The following is a 22,311-nucleotide window of genomic DNA, read 5'->3' as shown; positions in this document are numbered from 1 at the left end:
TTCATTCTTTCTTTCTGCTTTTCTTTCACTTGAGTATGGCAACCAAAAACCGATTGGCTCCTTCACAAGTATCAAATCCAATTGTATTTTGCCGACTGACTGCATTTAGCAGCAAACCCCACCACCGTTACCTCCTGTAACCTGGGCACAATCGGGAATTAGCACTCTCCCCATCATCTTCCAATATGCCACCCTTACACAAGCTACCCCTTGCTGGTTGCGTCCAGTGGATCTGTGATTCTCAAACTGGGGTCTGCAGACCCCTGAATGTCCACAGAGACTTTCTGCAGCTCCATAGAATAATCTGAAGTGTGAGCTTGGAGATGGGAGCAGAGCGGGGTGCATGTCTCACCTAGGAGGGGAGCAAGTCAAGACAGACAAGCTCTTCAGTGAGGAAACAAGCACACCCATACCTGTCAACAGTACCTGTAAGTAAATGCATGTCCTTAAAAGAATTACTAACACTCTTTACGTATAACACTTTCATATTATGAGTATTGTATCCTGTTATAAGGTAAAGGTAAAGTCGCCATAGCCCCAGATGACCATGGTTTAGATGGGGGTGTTTCCGTGATGACAAATCCATTTGAAAATGGGTTCTTCATTGAAAAAAAGCTTAAACACCATTGCTCTAGCTCCATGTCTCAGTTCTCTCACCTGCAATGACCTATCAAAGATTGGCACTATCCCAATCTTTGGAAAACGCCACCCAACCTTCCATAACCACCTGGAGACTGTCTTGCATTTGGTCTGGATCTGTCCACGCAGCAAGCTGCTGGCCTCTACATTCACCAAGAGTCATTTTATGATGCCAATTCTGTGGAACACTCACCTTAGAATTATACTTCAAAAAATGATTTGTGGGGTTCGCTCCCTGAGCAGAAGCACTTTGCTGTGTGCTAAAGTGTTCCCTTACATCAAGTCCAGATACTAAATGAGGGCTGGATATCATATTGTTTTAATTTTCTGAGTACACTGTTGTGCCATGATAGTTAAATAGAGCATGTTGGCAGTAGACAGCATTGTGCCAATACTGTTTCCAAGAAACCAAGTGAATGCCAGTGAGCAGAGCAGAATTGAACCTTCCCGCAGATAATTGTAGAGTGCTGATTTGGGCACAGTCAGGGTGGCATCAAACACTCATTAGGTGTGTGGAAGAATTCTAATCCTGTTTTGTTATAGTTTCAGATCATCAGATAAGAAAACTAACAAGTCTTGTTGGCAATGTCATCTAATCGACGAGGTGAGTGTTTGAAATTAAACCTGTGTTTTGAAATAATGAGACTGTTGGGAGTCTCAATGGCACTCTGGCTGTGATGTCTCTTAATCCTTTCAGTCTGAATGAACTAAGGGGTTTAAGTGTTATTAAAGATGAGGCCCCACTGAGTGACTGCATGGGCGTGATTCTCAAATAATGGGGCTATGTCCCCATGTCCGTGGAAAAACGCACGCGAATCATTCTGGACTTACCTGGAGTAGGTCCAGGGTGATTCTGCGATTTCCAGGGGACTAGCAGGGCCCCAGAGTGCTCCTCGCAGCTCCGGCTGCCGACACGGGGCCCTGCACTTCAGGTTGGGGGTCCGCGCATGCGCACGGCGGTGGACTGTGTCGGCCGCCCCGCGCGACATGGCGGACCCACACCGTGGACCGGCACCAAGAAGATAGGCCGCTTCCAGATCGCGCGTGCCCGTAGATCGGTGGACCCCGATCAATAGCCTGGCCGTCCTGGAGGCCCCCCCTTGAATGATCCCCATTCCCCCCATCAGGGAGCTGCGGACTAAATCCGCAGCCGCCACACTGAGTGCCCGCCAGGAGGTTGACTCGCCAACACTAAGGCATTCAAATGGTCATTGGATAGACATATGGATGATAAGGGAATAGTGTAAATGGGCTTTAGAGTGGTTTCACAGGTCGGCGCAACATCGAGGGCCGAAGGGCCTGTACTGCGCTGTAATGTTCTATGTTCTATGTTCTAATAGGGTCACACTAAAATCGTGCCGGATGCCGATTTGAAACCAAATTGCTATTCTCTGTCAGCTCGACAGTGGCATCATTGTGGTCCGGAACGCACATACTGTAAACACCATTTGCATGTCATTGGTGGGTCCGGCACGGTATTCTCCGGCACCTCCACGATGCTCTGCCTCCGATCGGGCAAGTTCCTGATGCCGCGATTTACTTAGTGCTTTTAAACATCATGGGCGGGATTCTCCGACACCCCGCCGGGTCGGTGAATCGCCGGGAGGGCGGCATGAATCTGGGGTCCGCCGGCTGCCGAATTCTCTGGTGCCGGAGATTTGGCGGGGGCGGGATACGCGCCGCGCCGGTCGGGGGCCGTTGGCAGCGCCCCCCGGTTATTCTCCAGCCCGCGATGGGCCGAGTGGCCGGCCCTTTTGGCCGTTCCCGCTAGCGTATGTTATGACAGGTACTTACAGGCGGGACCTGGCTTTGAGGGTGGCCTCCGGTGTCCTCGGGGGGGTGCGGAGGGAACGTGCCCCGGGAGGTGCCCCCATGGTGGCCTGGCCCGTGATTGGGACCCACCAATCCGCGGGCGGGCCTGTGCCATGGGGGCACACTATTCCTCCACGCCAGCTGCTGTGACAGTCTGCGATGGCTGGCGCGGAGATGAACCCCCCTGCGCATGCGCTGGGATGACGCCAGCAAATGCTGGAGCTCCCGTGCATGCGCCAATTCGCGCCGGCGGGCGGAGGCCCTTCGGCGCCGGTTGGCGTGGTGCAAGCCCCTTCCGCACCGGCCAGCGCGGTGCAAACCACTCCGCTGCTGGCCTCGCCCCTGAAGGTGCAGAGGATTCTGCACCTTCGGGGCGGCCCGACGTCGGAGTGGTTCACGCCACTCCTTCGCACCGGCGTTGCCTGCCCTGCCGGATAGTGGAGAATCCCGCCCCATGAAACCAGCGTTGTGGCTGCTGAGGGAGGGGGTATGGAAAGTGCCAACATTGTCATAGTTTGCTGACAGTTGTGTTGCTGGCTGTGAGGCTTCTGTTAGGGTTGGGGGGAGTAGCTGTGGGTGGCCAGGAGGTGGGCTGTGGGGTTGGGGTGGGATGGGCACGGAGCACCATTGCCGCAGCCGGCAAGGCAGCCATGCAGCTGCGCATGCCGCTGACTGCCCGCTGTGAACATAGGGCCGCGGGCCTATGGCCCCAGCCGACCCATCAACAAGATGGGCGCGCTCCAGCACAACCAGTGCCACCTTATTGGTTGGGATGAGTGTGTGTGGGGAGTGTGGTGTGTCAGTCACGCACCCAGCGAATCCCGCATCGTTTCTCATTGGACTCGATTGTGTTCCACATGGTGCCGGTGCTCGCCCCTCCACAGTCCTGAATCGATCCAGTACCGCGCCAGTTTTGCTGTCGTGAAAGTCTACGAATCCTCCCCAGCATCAACACCTCGGGCTGTATTCACCGTTTTGGAGACGAAGTGCCAATGCCGGTGTGGGAACTGTGACGTTTTACGACGGCAAAATCGGTGGCGATCCTTCACTGATCCTGCGGCCGGGGAGTGGCTAGCAGCCGCGCCGGGTAAAACTCTCGGCTCTCACGATATAAACGGCTAGAGAATGTCCGGGTCCGTGGCCGCGCATGCGTACGGCGACGACCTACAGTGGTTGCGCCATAAAACATGGCGCCGGCTATGCGCGGGCCCAACCTGTCAAATAGTGCCCCCTGGCCATCCCCCGCCTATCCCCCCAGCCCTCACGGAAGCCCCCCCAGCCAGCAGCATGGCTTCATGCCGACTGTGTGATGCACCATCAATTACGAGACGAGAGTAGAGAGTAATCAAGGCTATATTACACAGAGATGTGTGGCCTCCTACAGCAGCTGACTAAATGGCTGCTGTTCGGAGAGCACACACATTTATACTCCACCTACTGGGTGGAGCCAGCAGGCAGGGATCTACCCCCGTACCTGTAGTACAGGGGCCTTACCGTAATACCCTCCTATGCAGTATATACAATACAACAGTGGTGACTACCACATTCACCCCCCTGTGGTGGAAAACTATTTACATACAGGTTGTTTAAAAGTTAAGAAAGAGGTTACAAATTTAGACGATCGGGCGCCTTGATCCGTCGTTGCGAGCGCCGCAGTTCTGGTGGCGATTCAGGCGTCGGTGACTCCGAGAGCGTGTCGACCTCATCTTCATCCCGAACGGGTCCTGGAGCTGCCAGCCATGTTGGGAGCGAAACCCCGGAGGTGGACTTCCTGGGGAAGGCAAAGAGACGTTCATGGGGAGTTCCGTTAGTCGCAGTGCACAGGAGCAACCGAATGAAGTGAAGTGCGTCGGGGAGGACCTCCTGCCAGCGGGAGGCCGGGAGATATCTGGACCGTAGGGCCAGCTGGACGGCCTTCCAGACCGTCCCATTCTCCCGCTCCACCTGCCCGTTTCCCCTGGGGTTGTAGCTGGTCGTCCTGCTCGAGGCAATGCCCCTGTTGAGCAGGTACTGGCGCAGCTCCTCGCTCATAAATGAGGATCCCCGGTCGCTGTGGACGAAGGCGAGGAAACCAAACAGAGCGAAGATGGTGTTGAGGGCTTTGATGATGGTGGCAGACGTCATATCGGGGCATGGGACGGCGAAGGGGAATCGGGAATATTCGTCGACCACATTAAGAAGGTACGTGTTGTGGCCGGTGGAGGGGAGGGGCCCTTTGAAATCCACGCTGGGGCGTTCAAAGGGGCGGGAGGTCTTCACCAGGCGCGCACGGTCTGGCCGGTAGAAGTGCGGTTTACACTCCGCACAGACCTGGCAGTCTCTGGTGATAGCCCTGACTTCCCCAATGGAGTAGGGCAGATTGCGGGCCTTAATGAAGTGATAAAATCGGGTGACCCCTGGGTGACAGAGATCGTCGTGCAGGGTCCGGAGTCGGTCCACTTGTACCTCGGGACAGGGCATCGGGGGGCTCGTTGAGCTTACCAGGGCGATACAAAATCTCGTAATTGTAGGTGGAGAGCGCGATCCTCCACCTCAAGATCTTATCATTTTTGATCTTACCCCGCTGTGTGTTGTTAAACATGAAGGCAACCGACCGTTGATCAGTGAGGAGAGTGAATCTCCTGCCGGCCAGGTAATGCATCCAATTCCGCACAGCTTCAACGATAGCTTGGGCCTCCTTTTCGACAGAAGACTGCCGAATTTCAGAGGCATGGAGGGTGCGGGAAAAGAATGCCACGGGCCTGCCTGCCGGTTGAGGGTGGTGGCCAGAGCGACGTCTGATGCATCGCTCTCGACTTGGAAGGGGAGCGTCTCGTCGACCGCGTGCATCGCGGCCTTGGCAATGTCGGCCTTGATACGGTTGAAGGCCTGGTGAGCCTCGGCCATCAGGGGAAAAACTGTGGAGTGGATGAGTGGGCGGACCTTGTCTGCATAGTTAGGGACTGGGCGTAGTACGAGAAGAACCCTGTGGTAGTATGCATCTTTGTGCGCTACAAACCCCAGGCATCGTTTGAGGGCCTTGGGACAGTGGGGAAGGGGAAGTTCCATGAGGGGCGCATGCGATCGGGGTCGGGCCCTAGAACTCCGTTCTGAACCACATAGCCGAGGATGGCTAACTGGTTCGTGCTGAACACACACTTCTCCTTGTTGTAAGTTAAGTTAAGGAGTTTGGCGGTGTGGAGGAATTTGGAACGGTTAGCGTTGTGGTCCTGCTGGTCGTGTCCGCAGATGGTGACGTTATCCAGGTACGGGAAAGTGGCCCGCAGTCCGTACCGGTCAACCATTCAGTCCATCTCCCATTGGAAGACCGAGGCTCCGTTAGTGACACCAAAGGGAACCCTAAGGAAGTGGTAAAGGCGGCAGTCCGCTTCAAACGCGGTGTACTGGCGGTCCGCCTTGCGAATGGGGAGCTGGTGGTAGGCAGATTTCAGGTCCACTGTCAAGAAGACCCGGTACTGTGCAATCTGATTGACCATATCAGATATGCGTGGGAAGAGGTACACGTCGAGTTGCGTGTACCGATTGATGGTCTGACTGTAGTCAACGACCATCCTGTTTTTCTCCCCAGTTTTCACCACTACCACTTTGGCTCTCCAGGGGCTGTTGCTGGTCTCGATAATACCTTCCCTCAGCAGCCACCGGACCTCCGATGATGAAGGTCCTGTACTGGGCCCTGTACAGTCTGATCCTGGTGGCGATGGGTTTGCAATCTGGGGTGTGGTTCGCAAATAGGGAAGGTGGGTCGACCTTAAGGGTCATGAGCCACATACAGTAAGGGGTGGTAGGGGACGGCCAAATTTCAGGGTTAGGCTCTGGAGGTTGCACTGGAAGTCCAGGGTAAATAGCAAGGCAGCGCAGAGGTTGGGGAGGACGTAGAGCCGGAAGCCACTGAACTCTTGCAATACCCCCGGATCGCCACGGAGTGGGATCCGGAGGCCAGGGAGATTCTCTGGTTGATGGGGTGTACCGTGAGGGAGCAGCGCCTTAACGTATCGGGGTGGATGAAGCTCTCAGTGTTCCCGGAGTCCAGAAGGCAGAAAGAATATCTTGTGCCCGTCGACCTTCACTGTCGGCGACGCTGGTCGCGAGGTTGTGCGGTCGGGACTGGTCGATCGTGATGGAGGCCAGACGTGGCTGGTCGGCGGCGGTTGCAGGCGATGAGCGGCTCGATGAGGTTCCTGAAGAGCAGGGGACCAGAGGCGGGAAAGGTGGCGGCGTCCACGGGCCGCACGTGTCCTGAAGCAGTCAAGATGGCGGCGCCCACAGGCCGCACGTGTTGTGAGGCGAGCAAGGTGGCGAGCAAGATGGCGGCGCCCACGGGCCGCACGTGTTGTGAGGGGAGCAATATGGCGGTGCCCACGGGCTGCACGTGGTCTGAGGCGAGGAAGATGGTGGCGCCCATGGGCCGCACGTGTTGTGAGGGGAGCAATGTGGCGGTGCCCACGGGCCGCACATGGTCTGAGGCAAGGAAGATGGTGGCGCCCGGGGTCGCACACGGGGGGTGCCGGGACAATAGCGGCGACTGAGCGGGCCTGGCACACAGCAGCGAAATGTCCTTTCTTCCCGCAGGCTTTGCAGAGCGCGCTCCGTGCCGGGCAGCGCTGCCGGGGGTGTTTTGAGTGTCTGCAGAAGTAGCACTTGGGTCCCCCGGGGTTGGTTGGCTGCCGCGCGGCGCAGGCCTGGGGTTGGCTGGGGGAGGTCGCTGATGAGGTCCACGGTGGGGTGTTCGCTGGCGGGGTCCACGATGCCCAGGAGGGGTGGGCCATGCGGTCGGGTGCATACGCCTGTATATTGCGTGAGGCGACTGTGAGCGAGAGCGCTAGTTTCTTGGTCGCTGCGAGGTCAAGGGGCTTCTAAGAGGCGCTGGCGGATGTAGGCCGACCCTATGCCCGTCTCTCACCAGGACGTGCAGGGCACGCCAGAAATCTTCCACAGACTCACCGGGGAGTTGATGCCTCATGGACAGGAGGTGCCTGGCATAGATTTTGTTGGTTTGCTGAGTGTAGTCCTCCTTCAGTAGTGCCATGGCCTCAGCGTAGGTCGGTGCTTCCCGGATGAGGGGAAAGATATCGGAGCTCAGCCGCGTGTAAAGGATCTGGAGCTTCTGTGCCCCTGAGGGTGGTTCAGTCGCAGATCCGATGTAGGCTTCAAAGCAAGCTAGCCAATGTGCGAAGGCCGACTTGGCGTTGTCTGCTTGAGGGTGCAGCTGCCGGCGATCAGGCTTGTTGCGGAGATCCATCGTTGTAAAATCTCTGCGGAATAAATTGATGCACTATCAATTACAACGAGGCGAGAGTAGAGAGTAATCGAGGCTTTATTACACAGAGATGTGGAGCCTCCTGCAGCTGCTGCCGAAATGGCTGCAGCTCGGAGAGCCCACACATTTATACTCCGCCTATTGGGCGGAGCCAGCAGGCAGGGATCTACCCCCGTACCTGTAGTACAGGGGCCTTACCGTAACACCCCTCGTATGCGGTATATACAATACAACAGTGGTGACTACCACACTGTGGAGGCGCTGGTCAAAGTCCGCAGCCGCCACGCCGGGTTCCCGACTACTGAGACCACATGTCACCCGCGCGGTGGGGAACCCGGCCCATCGGGGTTCGAGCATCGGGGGAGGGCCTTCAGGTGGTGCTGTTCCAGCCCATTGGGGGCAATTTTCCCAAAAAATGATTAAGGCCGGGATTCTCCATTAAACTCTGCTCTGATCAGGAATCCTGATTGGACTGAGAATGCAACGTCCCCTGAAAAATGGGGTTGGCACTTTGCTATACTCTGATTCCCTGCCAGCGGCGGCAGCACGTTACCCGCCCCACACCAGCGGGAACATTTCATTAAAAGTAAACATGCATGTGCATGCAATTAACGGGCTTGAAGACTGATTCTTCCACCCCCTCCCCTCAACCCCCGCTCACCGTGATGTTCTGACCCCCTCACTGGGAACTCCACTGGGCGGGCTTTGGTGTGAGGCAGGCCAACTATCAAGGTGAAGCCTGAGGGGGTACTGGCGAAGTACCGCTTAGCTGCTGCAAGGCTACAGAGGGGGTTCCCCCAAGGGTCCTTCGGGTTCGGTCCTGGAGATTGGGTCCCCCCTTTCCACCCCTATTAGAAACCCCCATTAGACCTCCCATCAGTCACCCCTATCAGACCCCCCCATTAGACTCTCTCCGATTACAGAACCTATCAGACCCCCCCATCAACCATTCTTGCCTGAAAGTTGAAGAGCAGTAGGGTGAAAAATCACTGCATTTTCATTTACACTTCCCTAACATCTGCTACCTCAGACAAAAGTCTTTAAAACAGCAGCCGGTACAAGTGTCAGAAGGTTCCTTGAAAGCCAAGTACACTGAAAGGGCTTCAGATCCTCTGACAGCCTTTGAAATACAAATCTTCCATTCAATTTCAGACAGCAATATATTTCACGAACCAGTGATTGACAGTTTTATTGGCGCAGAAACAGGTGAGTGGTGGATCATTTACTGATCTTTCCCTTCCTGCTTGAATGCATCTCCATGATCCTGGTTAGATGCTAACCGCAATGTTTATATACACTCTTGCTATGATCAACAGCTCCTCACCACATCAAAAGCAACTAAGTGGTCCCACTTCCTCTTTTTCACTCAATCTCAAAGTTAAGTTGAAGGTTCCCCTTCATCCCCACCACGGGCGCCACGACCCCCCCCCCCCCCCTGATATGGGGAAACCCCCAACACTTGACCCTGTTTTCCACTACATTCTGTTCCCCAACTCAGCTTAGCAAACATTGGGAAATGTTTCTCAGATTCATGAAGTGATAGAATATTGAAGGGCGGCAGCAAGTTTGAGAGAGTTGCGGAATTTGATAGGACTTAAAAATGGTATGGCAATAGCGATGCATGATTAACCTATGTTTGCTGCTTCCGCTGCAGGCAGCGTGCAAACTCTGTGCTGCCTCCTCATTTAAATGTGTGGAGGCTAAAGAAACAAGCATGGCACAATAGGCAGAGAACAGGCTTCGATGTTCCCCATTCAGTACTGATGGCAGGAGGTGGGCAGGAGGAAAGAAGAGAGAGGGTGTCCCTCCCCCATTAGATCAGAGGTTCCTGCAGTGGAACACAGTATAATGTTAACAATCAAAATTTACAATATGAACAACTAACAAATACAAATTAAACGAAAATTCATTTCAAATGAAAATTGCCATAGTCCCCAAGGACCATAGCTCTCCCCTCAAGTGATCAAACTCTTAAAGTGACTATGTTCCAAATAGCAACAAAGAAGAATACACAACAGTAATGCGTCCTCCTTGACGCATCTGTTCAACCTCATGGCACAGCAGTGGACAGTCAACTGGGAGATGTTGGAGAGGCTGCCTGCTTCAGCCTGGAAGGAGCCTGATGTGAAGCAGTTCGTGGCCATAGTTACTTTGCGGCCACTGGCAATGCCAACCTGCTCCCGTAACACTCAGCAACTGACCCCCCCCCCCCCCCCCCCCCCACCCAGAACCCCCACCCCTCCAACATGAGTTAGAGAATCGAGGTGGAATATAACACCAAAGGAGTCAATTGGCGTTTTTGTGCTGACCGGTATCACAATCTGCTCCTTCTGCATATTCCCATTCCACACTGCATCCTGACCAGCCTAAAATAGGCACAATGCACTTAAGGTTTGCAGACTGTATTTTTAAAATGCCTTGAACGAGTGTTAATGCTAACCAAAATAGTTTCAACATATTTATCCTCTTCTACGTTTAACTGAGAAAAACATGCCAGAATAATTCTTCACAATCTGAAGATGGAAATATTGAGACTCCTGCAGTAATGTGAAACTACATCCTCTCTAAATTAACAAAACAACACCCTGGCCGGAACTCTCCAGCCATTGTGCAGTGGGGTGGCTTCAATGGGAAACCACGCTGACAAGCAGCGGGAAGAGAGAACCCTGCCACCAGTGAACGGCGCGCTGCCGACACACACGCGGCTGGGGTCCAGGAACCCCGCCCCCTGTGACAGTCGGGGCTGGAATGGGTGAATAGGAGAGTCATTTCAGCCCTCCTCATGTGGCCATAACCGTGTGTATAGACTTTTGAGTGAGGGCATGATTGAAGCAATGCCCACTTGACTGAGTTCCGCAGAAAATAAGTTTCCGCAAATGATTTATTACCTTTATTATGGATGACGCAAAGAGAGAAACTCGGCAGAAAATTGGAAGGGAAAAATAATAAACATGGCACAGATCAGCTTTTCTGACATCAAGGTACAATAAAAACAGTCTTCATTTCATCCTGTGGGTCTCTAAATCTGACCAGGCAGCTTTATATTTTCCAGTCGAGTCTTTCATCTTCAGCTGTAAATGCCGCATCAGATTTCAGAACACTAGGATTTATTTTCATTACATTTAATTTTACTTTCAGAGGGCTCTTTAACCAAATGCAGGCTGGACGTAGTCAAAGTCTGTGAAGGATTTTTTTTTTCTTTAAATATAAACTTTGCTTCAGCAATTATTGGTGCAAGCTTTAATTCTCTCTGCTGAGATATCTCCATCCTGTGTGCAATTGTGCAGAAATGGAAAAGTGATGCACTATCAATTACCACAAAGACGAGAGTAGTGGAATAATCGAGGCTTTATTGAGCAAAGATGTTGTGCCTCCTGTAGCTGGAACCAGAATGGCTGCGCACACATTTATACGCCACCTACTGGGCAGACCCAGCAGGCAGGGATTTACCCTTGTACCTCTAGTATATGTGTCTTACCGTAATACATATAATACAGCTAGTGGTGACTACCACAAAAAGTCACTCATATTAAAGTTTGTTATGAGCACCTCACTGATTAAAGCCACTGTCAGATGTTTTCGGAGGGGGGAGTCAGGGAGTGCTTTCTCCTCAGGATTCCTGAGTAGGCAAATACCCCTCTTATTGTAGCATTTCTCTGCACTAGACAGAGTGTTCCAGTTTGGACAGACCTCGCAGGTTGCAGTCAGGCCTGCAATTGTGATATTGCAATTGGCATTCTGCCCTGGGCAAGGGAAGGGATAATGGCATCACCTTCTGCCAATGCTCCTCTGATCACAGGTTTCAAAATCCTGCAGGAGATTTGGCAAAACAGCTGAGTCTCCAATTCAACAATTTGCCCTTTCACACGGAGCGGCTGAGGAGCTGATGATCTTCTTGGATAAGGTGAATTTTTTAAATTAAATTTTGAGTTTGCACACAGGCAAATATTACCACAAATACACAGCTACCCAAATATTCCCTAGTGACTACCTCCGTCCCTCTATCTGTGAATGAACCACACTGTTCAGACCCTCCGTGTCACAATCTATCCCGAGATTAGCTTCTGACCATATTGTTCACATAATCTCTAAGACCACCTATTTCCACCCCTGTAACGTTGCCCAACTCCATTTCTGCCTCACCTTCTGCGGAATTCGGCACCCATGCCTTTGTTACCTCCATATCTGACTATTTCAATGTCTTCCTGGTCAACCTCCCACATACTACCCTCTGTAATCCTGAGGTCACGCAAAACTCTACTGTCTGTGTCTTGACTCATACCAAGTTCTGTTTACCCATCACCCCTAGGCTCACTGATTTCCACTGGCTCATGGTTAAGCAACATCTTGCTTTTTAAATTCTTATCCTTGTTAACAAATCCCTCCATGGTTTTGCCTCTATTTCCATCAAAACCTCCATGATCTCTACATTCCTCTATTTCTGTCCTCTTGAGCACCTCAATGTTAACCTCACCATCGTTAGTAGCGGTGCCATCTGATGTCTGGGCCCCACGCGTGCTCTGGAATTTTCTCCCCCAAACCAACCTGTCTGTCTCGCTGCTTCCATTTTCTACTTAAAATCTATCCCTCAATTTTAAAATCTTCATCAGCAGGGATTCCCATTCCTGATCTGCGTCCAGTAAGACTCAAAAGTGAACATGAGTCTAGGCTTATGTCTGGCTTATGGTCAGAGAGAGATTTTCAACTCCTCCATCTGGTTGAAACCAGGCAGAAAAATCCAATGAGAGCGCATGTCACACTCATTTACATGTCACACTCATTTACATGGCATACTCATTTACATGTCACACACATTTACATGTCACACTCGTTTACATGTCACACTCATTTACATGGCATACTCATTTACATGTCACACTCATTTACATGTCACACTCGTTTACATGTCATACGTATTTACATGTGCCACTCATTTACATATCATACTCATTTACATGTCACATTAATTTACACGTCACACTCATTTACACGTGACACTCATTTACATGTGATACTCATTTACACGTCACACACATTTACACATCACGTTCATTTACATGTGACATTCATTTACACATCATTCACATGTATTTACAGATCACACCCATTTGCACGTCATACCCATTTACACGTGACACTCATTTACACATCACACTCATTTGCATGTCACACTCATTTACACGTGACACTCATTTACACATCACACTCATTTGCATGTCACACTCATTTACACATCACACCCATTTGCACGTCACACCCATTTACACGTGGCACTCATTTACACAACACGCCCATTTACACGTCATACTCATTTACACATCACACTCATTTGCACGTCACACTCATTTACACGTCACACACATTTACAAATCACATTCATTTACATGTGACACTCATTTAACACATCACGCACATTTGCACATCACATTTCTTTACATGTCACACTCATTTACACGTCACATTCATTTACATGTCACACACATTTACACATGACACTCATTTATACATCGCACTCATTTGCTCGTCACACTCGTTTACACATCACACTCGTTTACACATCACACTCGTTTTCACATCACACTCGTTTACACTGCTGTTTTAACTGCATTGCTTTCTTGGACAGTTAAGCTGTTATCTGACTGAGACAGAAGCTTAGATTGTAAAGCCAAGTAAATCATACAGCTCTGATGTGGGACTCTTATGTCAGAATTTTCCGCTCATCGGGATTCACTTTTCCCGCTGGCAGTGCTCCCCGGCAGTGGGTTTCCCAGCGGCGTGGGGTGATTTCAATGCAAAATCTCTTGACAAGCAACGGGAGGATAGAATCCCGCCACCGGTGAATGGTGCACCGCTGAGAAAGACGCGGATGGGGGACCGGAGATCCCATCCCCCAATCTTAACTACCTGTTAGCAGAGCCTGGCTGGTGACACATTTTTTGCAGGTCCACATTTTCTGTAACTAACTGTTCGGGCATCAAGATTCCCACAAAAACACATGAGGACTAAGATGTAGGAGCTAGAAGCCTCCCAGTGCATGGATCAGAAAAAGAGCAGGGGAACAATCTATGGAAAAAGGAATGGATGTGAAAGAGAAACTAGTGTGACGTACGAACCATGCTGTAAGTGAGCAGAATCATAACTTCCCCACTGAAATTTTGGCAAACTACTTGATCCATAATTACTGTTTCCAGAACAAGTTTGATAATTACAACGGTGCTCTGCTGAGGAAGCCAAACAAGCCCAGCCTGTCAGAAATGAAAGAATCTCAAAACTGAAATTCTTCGCTGGGGAAATGGAGGCTGACATTCCACACATGACTGAGGTTGACCGAAATGGATCTGTTTTCCACCTAATTAGAAAATGTTATTTTTTAATTCGAAAAGAAAAGCAGTTTCAAATTTGAACATTTTAATCAAATGGTGTTCTGACTTATTTTTCGAGGCAACTCAAGATTTTTTTTGTGTTTGCTAACTTTATTGTGGGCCTCGTTAAAATAATAGTGTTGCAGTTTCTAGTTTGGCCCTGAGGGTTTATTTATACATTGCTGATTATGAACTCTCAGGCACAGCTACACTTGATCAGTACTTTACAAATCAGGCAACCACACTTGGCGTCAATTTATGAAGTCCCCTTCAATTAATCTAGATAAATAAAGACATATTGCCAACGCCACAAAGCTGGGAGAGCTCTCAGTTTCTTTTTAGCAAACATGTTACGCCCATATAACAAAATAGCGTTCAATAACTGTAAGGGGTGGAATTGTCTGTTCCGGGCCTATGTTCCGTGGTGGGGGCAAAAAGCCTTTTCTAGTGTTTTCCACCGCAGAGTCCAGTTGGCATTTGCACAATGCTGGGCTCATTAATTATCCAGCTGCGGGGTTCCTGATGATTCCCATGGTGTGGTGGGCAGGATGTCACACTCCCTGGCTTTAGATCCGGGCACCATATTTAGAAGGCACCTGGGCAGCTACTTTTACCTCTCCCCTTACAACGGACCAAGACATGGCAAGCAGAAGGCAAGGAGCATGGGCCCCCAAATTCCACAATACATGACTGCAGCAAAGGACAGGAAGGACGTCTTTTCCCTGAGGGATGGCAGGAGATGGTTCCACTCTCACCATGCCAACATGGGAAGCAGTCGCCAGGATGGTGAGTGCCAACTCTTCTCACAGAGAACCACTCAACAGTGCAGGAACACCGTCACAGTGAGGGTCACCTTTTTGAGGGGAGGTTGGCATAGAGGGGAACAGCATTTGCAGTTTATGCCATGCCTCTGTGCCCTTATCATTCTATCTGCATGAGCTCACGGTTGTGAAGGGCTGGAGGGTGCAGCTGATGTTCCTTTGGGGGTGAGCTGCAGTGCCTCCTCCACATGGCACACAGTTACCAGTGGGTCAGTGATGAAGGGTGGCAGCATGCGAATGCCACCTGCATCCCAATTGCTCTCAAATCATCCTTTCTCCTTGCTCAGGTACGATAGAGAGATGACAGAAGTGGGCACACCCAATCTCTGCCCCCTCACACAATTTGAAGAGCTGGATTCCCAGCTTGCACGGGAGGATTGAGACCATGGACGTGGAGACGGTGAGGCCAGCTTCCCCCAGCCATCCAGTGAGGAATTATGCTAATGCTTTCACATATAAACCTAGGATCAGCCTCAGTGCCATGTTAGAGGCAACCCATTCAATCACTCATTTCCCCTCTTCCATTTCAGGTAGCGGCAAGAAGAAGGCCAGGCGAGACCCCCAAACCAGCAGAGGGGTGAGGAGGATGATGATGAATTTTCACCTGTATAGGCCTCCCAACAGCTACCACACCCTCCGGCAGCGCAGAGGCACACACCTCGATGGGCATGAAAGTTATTTCAGACAGAGTCTCACATCCTGGTGAGTATCGCACAGACGTGTGTTCACAGCAGGAGGAGGCAGGGTTACCTGGAGAATTGCTGGAGAGCGGACCTCGGTTCAGTCTGAACCTTTGACAAGCCTCTGGGAGCCATCCGAGACAAATTGCTGGAGATGCAGCAGGAGGCAGGGGAACATCAGGCAGAGGTGTTGGGACCCTCAACACAGTGACACCTGAGGTGGAGGAGTCTCACACCGGTCTTACAGTCCCCGTTGAACCCTCACACCACCACCACGCTCCTCACTCCCCCCCACCCCGTCCATTGTGACACCCACAATTTTCCGCGTAATTTCCCACCATCGGGAACTCGGGTTTTCATCTCGCGGTGTATTGTCCGACGTTTCCACTTTATAAAACCGTCCTGTTCTGGACACCACACATTCGGAAGGATGTGAAGGGATCAGAGAGATTGCAGTAAAGATTCAGAGATTGGTTCCAAGCATGAGAAACTTCAATTGTAAAGGTTGATTGCAGAGGTTGGGACTGTTTTTCTTGGAGAAGAGAAGTTTGAGAGGAAATTTGACTGAGATGTTCAAAATCATGAAGGGTCTGGACAGAGTAGAGAGGGAGAAACTGTTTCCATAGTTAAAGGATCGACAATGAGGGGGCCCAGTTATAAAGTAATTCATAAAAGAAGCAAAGGCAATGTAAGAAAAAGTCATTTTCACAAAGCGAGTGGTTAGGATCTGGAATGTACTGTCTGTGAGTGTGGTGGAGACAGATTCCCACAGCAAGCGGTTAGGATCTGGAATGTACTGTCTCAGAGTGTGGTGGAGACAGATTCCCGCAGCAAGTGGTTAGGATCTGGAATGTACTGTCTCAGAGTGTGGTGGAGACAGATTCCCACAGCAAGTGGTTAGGATCTGGAATGTACTGTCTCAGAGTGTGGTGGAGACAGATTCACACAGTGAGTGGTAGTGATCTGGAATGCACTGTCTGTGATTGTGGTGGAGACAGATTCACACAGCGAGTGGTTAGGATCTGGAATGTACTGTCTGTGAGTGTGGTGGAGACAGATTCACACAGAGAGTGGTTAGGATCTGGAATGTACTGTCTGAGACTGTAATGGAGATAGATTCACACAGTGAGTGGTTAGGATCTGGAATGCACTGTCTGAGCATGTAATGGAGATAGATTCACACAGCGAGTGGTTAGGATCTGGAATGTACTGTCTGAGACTGTAATGGAGATAGATTCACACAGTGAGTGGTTAGGATCTGGAATGCACTGTCTGAGCGTGTAATGGAGATAGATTCACACAGCGAGTGGTTAGGATCTGGAATGTACTGTCTGAGACTGTAATGGAGATAGATTCACACAGTGAGTGGTTAGGATCTGGAATGCACTGTCTGAGCGTGTAATGGAGATAGATTCACAGTGAATAGTTAGGATGTAGAATGCACTGACTGTGAGTGTGGTGGAGGCAGAATCAATTGAAACTTTCAAAAGGGAATTAGACTGTTAGCTGACAGGGAAGACTGCAGGGTTACGAGGAGAAGGGAGGGGATTACACCAGGCGGGATGCTCATTTGGAGATCTGATGCAGATTAAATGGGCTGAATGGTCTCCTTCTGCACTGTAACAATTCTGTGATTCAGTGGTTCCATTTCTAGTGGGGGTGCCATTTTAAAGCGTGTTGATCCCCTCCCAAACTGTGTCAATTAATCCACAGAATCTATAGAATCCCAACAGTGCAAAAAGAGGGCATTCAGCCCATCGAGCCTGCACCAAACCTCTGAAAGAGCACCCTACCTAGGCCAACTCCCCTGCCCCATCCCCATAGTTCCACCTAGCCTTCACATTCCTGGACACTAAGGGGCAATTTCAGAATGGCCAGTCCACTTTACCCGCATATCTTTGGAGTGTGGGAGGAAACCGGAGCATCCGGAGGAAACCCATGCAGACATGGAGAGAATGTGCAAAGTCACACAGACTGTAACCCAAGGTTGGAATTGATCCCGGGTCCCAGAAGCTGAGGCAGCAGTGCTAACCACTGTACCACCCTGCTGCCCCAGTTGTTGCCAGTTTGAAGATGGGACAACAGCAGGGGCCTGTTTGTTGACCTGGTATTTCAGGCTCTACATTGAGCATCCCCCTCTCCTCCTTTTTATGATCCACTGCCAGACTTGACAAAGCTTAGGAACTGTCGGTCCATTCATGGGTAACACGGGAGCTGATAAATGAGTTGGAAACTGAAAAGTAAACTCCTTAATCCACTTTCCTGGGCTGAAACAGAGCAGCAATATCAAGGAGTGTGTTGGATCGGGCGATATGCAAGCATTGGTGCTGTGGGTTATTTGGTTGGTGATTTAAAGCTGCCAAGGTATTATAATCTGACTTTATTGTGCACTTGGAAATAATTGCAATGTCAAGTTGTGCTTCGCCAGATGCTCAGCAGTAATGCTCCCAATGCTCTTTACAACACGGAATTACCTCTTCACTGAGGTATCTGTGGTTTAGCTAACAGGGCATGCTGCCACTGGTACACAGTGCTCCTCAGAGCTCAGCAATACATGTACTGAGATAGCTGATACTGTTTTAATTTTTTCTCTCTCCTTCTCTCTCTGGCAGGCGTCTGAAGTTCTCTACACTTAACCATTTTCAAACAAATGCTATGTGAATCAGAAAATTAACTCTCAGTGATGTTACAGAAATACCATGGGACCTCATTACAATATACAGCAAAGAGGAGCAATTTTACAAATTTGCACAGCATGGTGGGGAACTTGGCACATTGAAACAGACATAGGGGCACTTGACCTACAACCTCCCCCTGCTATATTTTTCCTCCCAATTAATTTGATTGAGAGCTACATACCAGAATTTCATATATTCTCAGTAAGAAAATGAGGTGCATTTATTCACAAAATTAGCCCCAATATGTTCCTTAAGAGTTACTTAATTAACAAGATTAGCGAAGGCCTTTTTCTGTAGGCCTCTCACCCTCTCACACTGCAGAAGGAAAAATAAATCCATTTATTAAGAGCTAGGTCAACAAGTATTCTAAAAAAGAATTAAAAGCCTGCTGAACTCCATTGGGAGTGGGCACAGATGACATGAAGATGAAGGGCACATAATCTTAAAATTTGAGCTACAAAAATTCAAGAGCGGCAAAGGTGGAGAAGGTGTGGGGTTGGAGCAGGGAGACAGAGGCTTTGCGGCTGAGGGTGGAGGCAGGCTCTTGTAAGGGGTCGGGGTTGCGGGTGCTGGCAACTGTCACAATATACACCAGTATATCATGGTGCAGACACACACTGATGGACACAAAGTGGGACAAATCAACACACACAACACCGCAGCCAATCACCAGTGAGAGAACACGCACTATAAAGACAGGGGGCATCAGAGTTCCCGCTCATTCGAGCTGCAGCTAGCTAGTAGGACAGAGCTCACAGCCTGCAGCACAGACATTCACCATGTGCTGAGTGCATCGACTGGTTAGGACAAGGCAAAGGTCTTTAGTTAAAGCTAGTATCGTACTAACTGACAGTCTGAGTATGTTTAAACAGTTAATGATTCAATAAAATAGTGTTGCACTATTTCAAGTGTTGGTGACCTGTATGTGATCCAGAACACCCAACACATCATGATAACAGGAGTGGGGGGATATTAGCACTTCTTAGACCAACCTGCAAGTGATCTGCCTTCCGCCAGCATTCCATCATCCTGCAACATGGACAACATCAGCCCGCCGCCGCCGCTCCGCATTGCCGGCAACCTCGGGGCCAACTGGAAGATTTTCAATTAGCGCTTCCAGCTCTTCCTCAAAGCCACGGACAGGGAGGGCGCCTCAGACACTAGAAAGATTGCTCTTCACCTAGCCACGGCCGGGGACCATGCCATCCACATTTTCAACTCTCTCACCTTTGCAGATGACGAAGATAAGACGAAGTTCAAGACGGTCCTCCTCAAATTTGACACTCACTGCAGCGTAGAGGTGAATGAAAGTTTCGAGCGCTACGTGTTCCAACAGCGTTTGCAGGGTAAGGCTGAACCTTTCCAATCCTTTCTCACGCACCTCCGCATCCTTGCGCAGTCTTGCAGCTACGGGCCCACCTCCGACTCCATGATACGCGACAAGATCGTTTACGGTGTTCAGTCGGACCCCCTACGTCAGCAGCTCCTCAAAGTAAAGCAACTCACCCTAGCGACCGCCATCGAGACCTGTGCCTTACATGGAAACACCACGAGTCGGTATTCCCATATACAAACGGCTGAAACGGCGCTGCAAGGTCCCCACGAGGCGGAATGGGTCCAAGTGATTGAGCACCTCCAGGGCCTCAGCCTGGATGAGGGTGGCCATTCGCACGCTTTTCGCAGACTCCCGCGCTTGTACCCACCAAACGAGGGGACGGAGACGTTGAGGAACGTAATGCGCAGGCGCGCACCGCGCACGACTGCACCGCACATGCGCGGTGGCGCAATGAACGTGCTGACGTCACGACGTGCGGCAACTGTGGCTCCGCCCACTTAAAGCGGCAATGCGCTGCAAAATCGCGACAATGCCTACGATGTGGCAGACTTGGCCACTATGCTGCCTGCTGTCGAGCAGCTCAGCCTTCTAATTCATATCGCTTCAGCCAGCCTCGCAGGAATGTTCAGGCAATTCAACCCACGGTCACCGAGGCCAATGCGGACCTCCAACACAGCAGTGACACCGAGGACCCGAAGGCACCTTTTCGAGTCGGTGTTGTAACGAAAAACAGGCTGTCCCCGAAGCAAAGACACCAGCCGCTGTCGGTATACTGCATCGATCCAGACGATGAGTGGTGTGCCACCCTGACGGTCAACCGGTCCCAAATACGATTCCGCCTGGACACTGATGCCTCCGCCAATCTCATGGCGTGGTCTGCTTTCCAAAGCCTTCATGTCAAACCAGCCATCCTTCCATCGGCCTGCCATCTATTGGACTACAATGGCAACATCATTCCTGCTACCGGCTCGTGCCAACTTGAAGTGACGCACAAGTCACGAAAAGCCATCCTTCCTTTCGAGAGCTTGGGCTCCTTGAAGGACTCCCTGCTTGGCGCACAGGCGTGCAAGCTGTTGAACCTCGTTCAAAGAGTTCACTCTCTCTCTCCTGATGACACGTCTGCCTTCCAGGACGCTGACTTCAGGGCGCAACTAGACGCCATCATCGACCAGCACCACGACGTCTTCAAAGGCATGGGCACGCTCCCATATACGTACAAGATCATACTAACAGAACGCCACGCCTGTGGTGCATGCACCTCGCAAAGTCCCAGCACCCCTCAAGGACCGATTCAAGCAGTAGCTGCAGGACCTCAAAGACCAAGGAGTGATCTCCAGAGTTACGGAACCAACCGACTGGGTCAGTTCCATGGTGTGTGTAAAAAAGCCTTCCGGCGAGCTGAGAATTTGCATTGATCCCAAGGATCTGAACCGCAATATCATGAGGGAGCATTATCCGATTCCCAAGAGTGAAGTGATCACATGCGAAATGGCTCACACCAAGCTCTTCATCAAACTTGACGCCTCGAAAGGTTTCTGGCAAATTCAGCTCGACAAATCCAGCAGGAAACTTTGGCAGATATTGTTACAACAGGATGCCGTTTGGGATCATATCAGCTTCAGAAGTGTTCCACAGGATCATGGAACAAATGATGGAAGGCATTGAAGGTGTTCGCGTCTATGTCGACGGCATAATCATTTGGTCCACCATCCCGCAGGAGCATGTCAGTTGCCTCCAGCGCGTGTTCAAACGCATACGGGAGCAGGGCCTACGCCTCAACAGAGCCAAATGTTCCTTTGGTCAGACGGAACTCCAGTTCCTAGGGGACCACATCTCCCAGTTGGGTGTGCGGCTGGATGTGGACAAGGTAGCTGCGATCACAGCCATGAAAACGCCAGAGGACAAGAAGGCGGTCCTCCGATTTCTGGGCATGGTCAACTTCGTAGGGACGTTCATCCCTAACCTCGCCTCTCATACCACGGCTCTCAGGAACCTGGTCAGGAAGATGACAGACTTCCAATGGCTTCCTGCCCCACGAGCGCGAATGGAGAGAACTCAAAACCAAACTCACCACGGCCCCGGTCTTAGCTTTTTTTGATCCAGCGAAAGAGACAAAAATTCCGACCGATGCCAGCCAGTCTTGGGGCAGTGCTCCTGTAACACGATGAGGCCTCACCATGGGCCCGCGTTGCATATGCGTCACGCGCCATGACCACCACGGAACAGCACTACGCGCAGATAGAAAAGGAGTGCCTGGGCCTTTTGACTGGTGTCATCAAGTTTCATGACAAAGTGTACGGCCTTCCCCAATTCACCGTCGAGACCGACCAGCGCCCGCTGGTCAATATAATACAGAAAGACTTGAATGACATGACGCCTCGCCTCCAGCGTATTCTGCTCAAGCTCCGGTGATACGACTTCCAACTGGTATACACCCCGGGCAAAGACCTAATCATTACCGACGCTCTCTCCAGGGCAGTCAACACTCCATGTGACCCAGCGGGATTCGTCTGCTAGGTTGATGCCCATGTGGCCTTTGTGGCCTCCAATCTACCGGCCATGGATGAACGCCTCGTCCAAATTAGCCGCGAGACCGCAGCTGACCCCCTGCTACAGCGTGTCATGCGCCACCTAACAGACGGGTGGCTCAAGGGCCAATGTCCGCAGTTCTACAACATCAGAGATGATCTGGTGGTAGTCGATGGTGTTCTCCTGAAACTGGACCT

At 51.0% G+C, this 22,311-nt stretch overlaps 1 long non-coding RNA gene across 1 annotated transcript; it reads left to right on the top strand.

Moving 5' to 3' along the window:
* Positions 1–1,182: 1,182 nt before the first annotated feature.
* On the top strand, positions 1,183–19,577 carry LOC140407821 (uncharacterized). Its single transcript, XR_011939824.1, has 3 exons — positions 1,183–1,243; positions 15,422–15,593; positions 18,184–19,577. It is a non-coding gene; the product is annotated as an uncharacterized lncRNA (long non-coding RNA).
* Positions 19,578–22,311: the final 2,734 nt, after the last annotated feature.

This window comes from Scyliorhinus torazame, chromosome 2 (genome assembly GCF_047496885.1).
Source record: "Scyliorhinus torazame isolate Kashiwa2021f chromosome 2, sScyTor2.1, whole genome shotgun sequence".
NCBI classification, from domain to species: domain Eukaryota; kingdom Metazoa; phylum Chordata; class Chondrichthyes; order Carcharhiniformes; family Scyliorhinidae; genus Scyliorhinus; species Scyliorhinus torazame.
The sequence above is the reverse complement of the archived record's forward strand: the minus strand, read 5'-3'. Positions and strand labels throughout refer to the sequence as shown.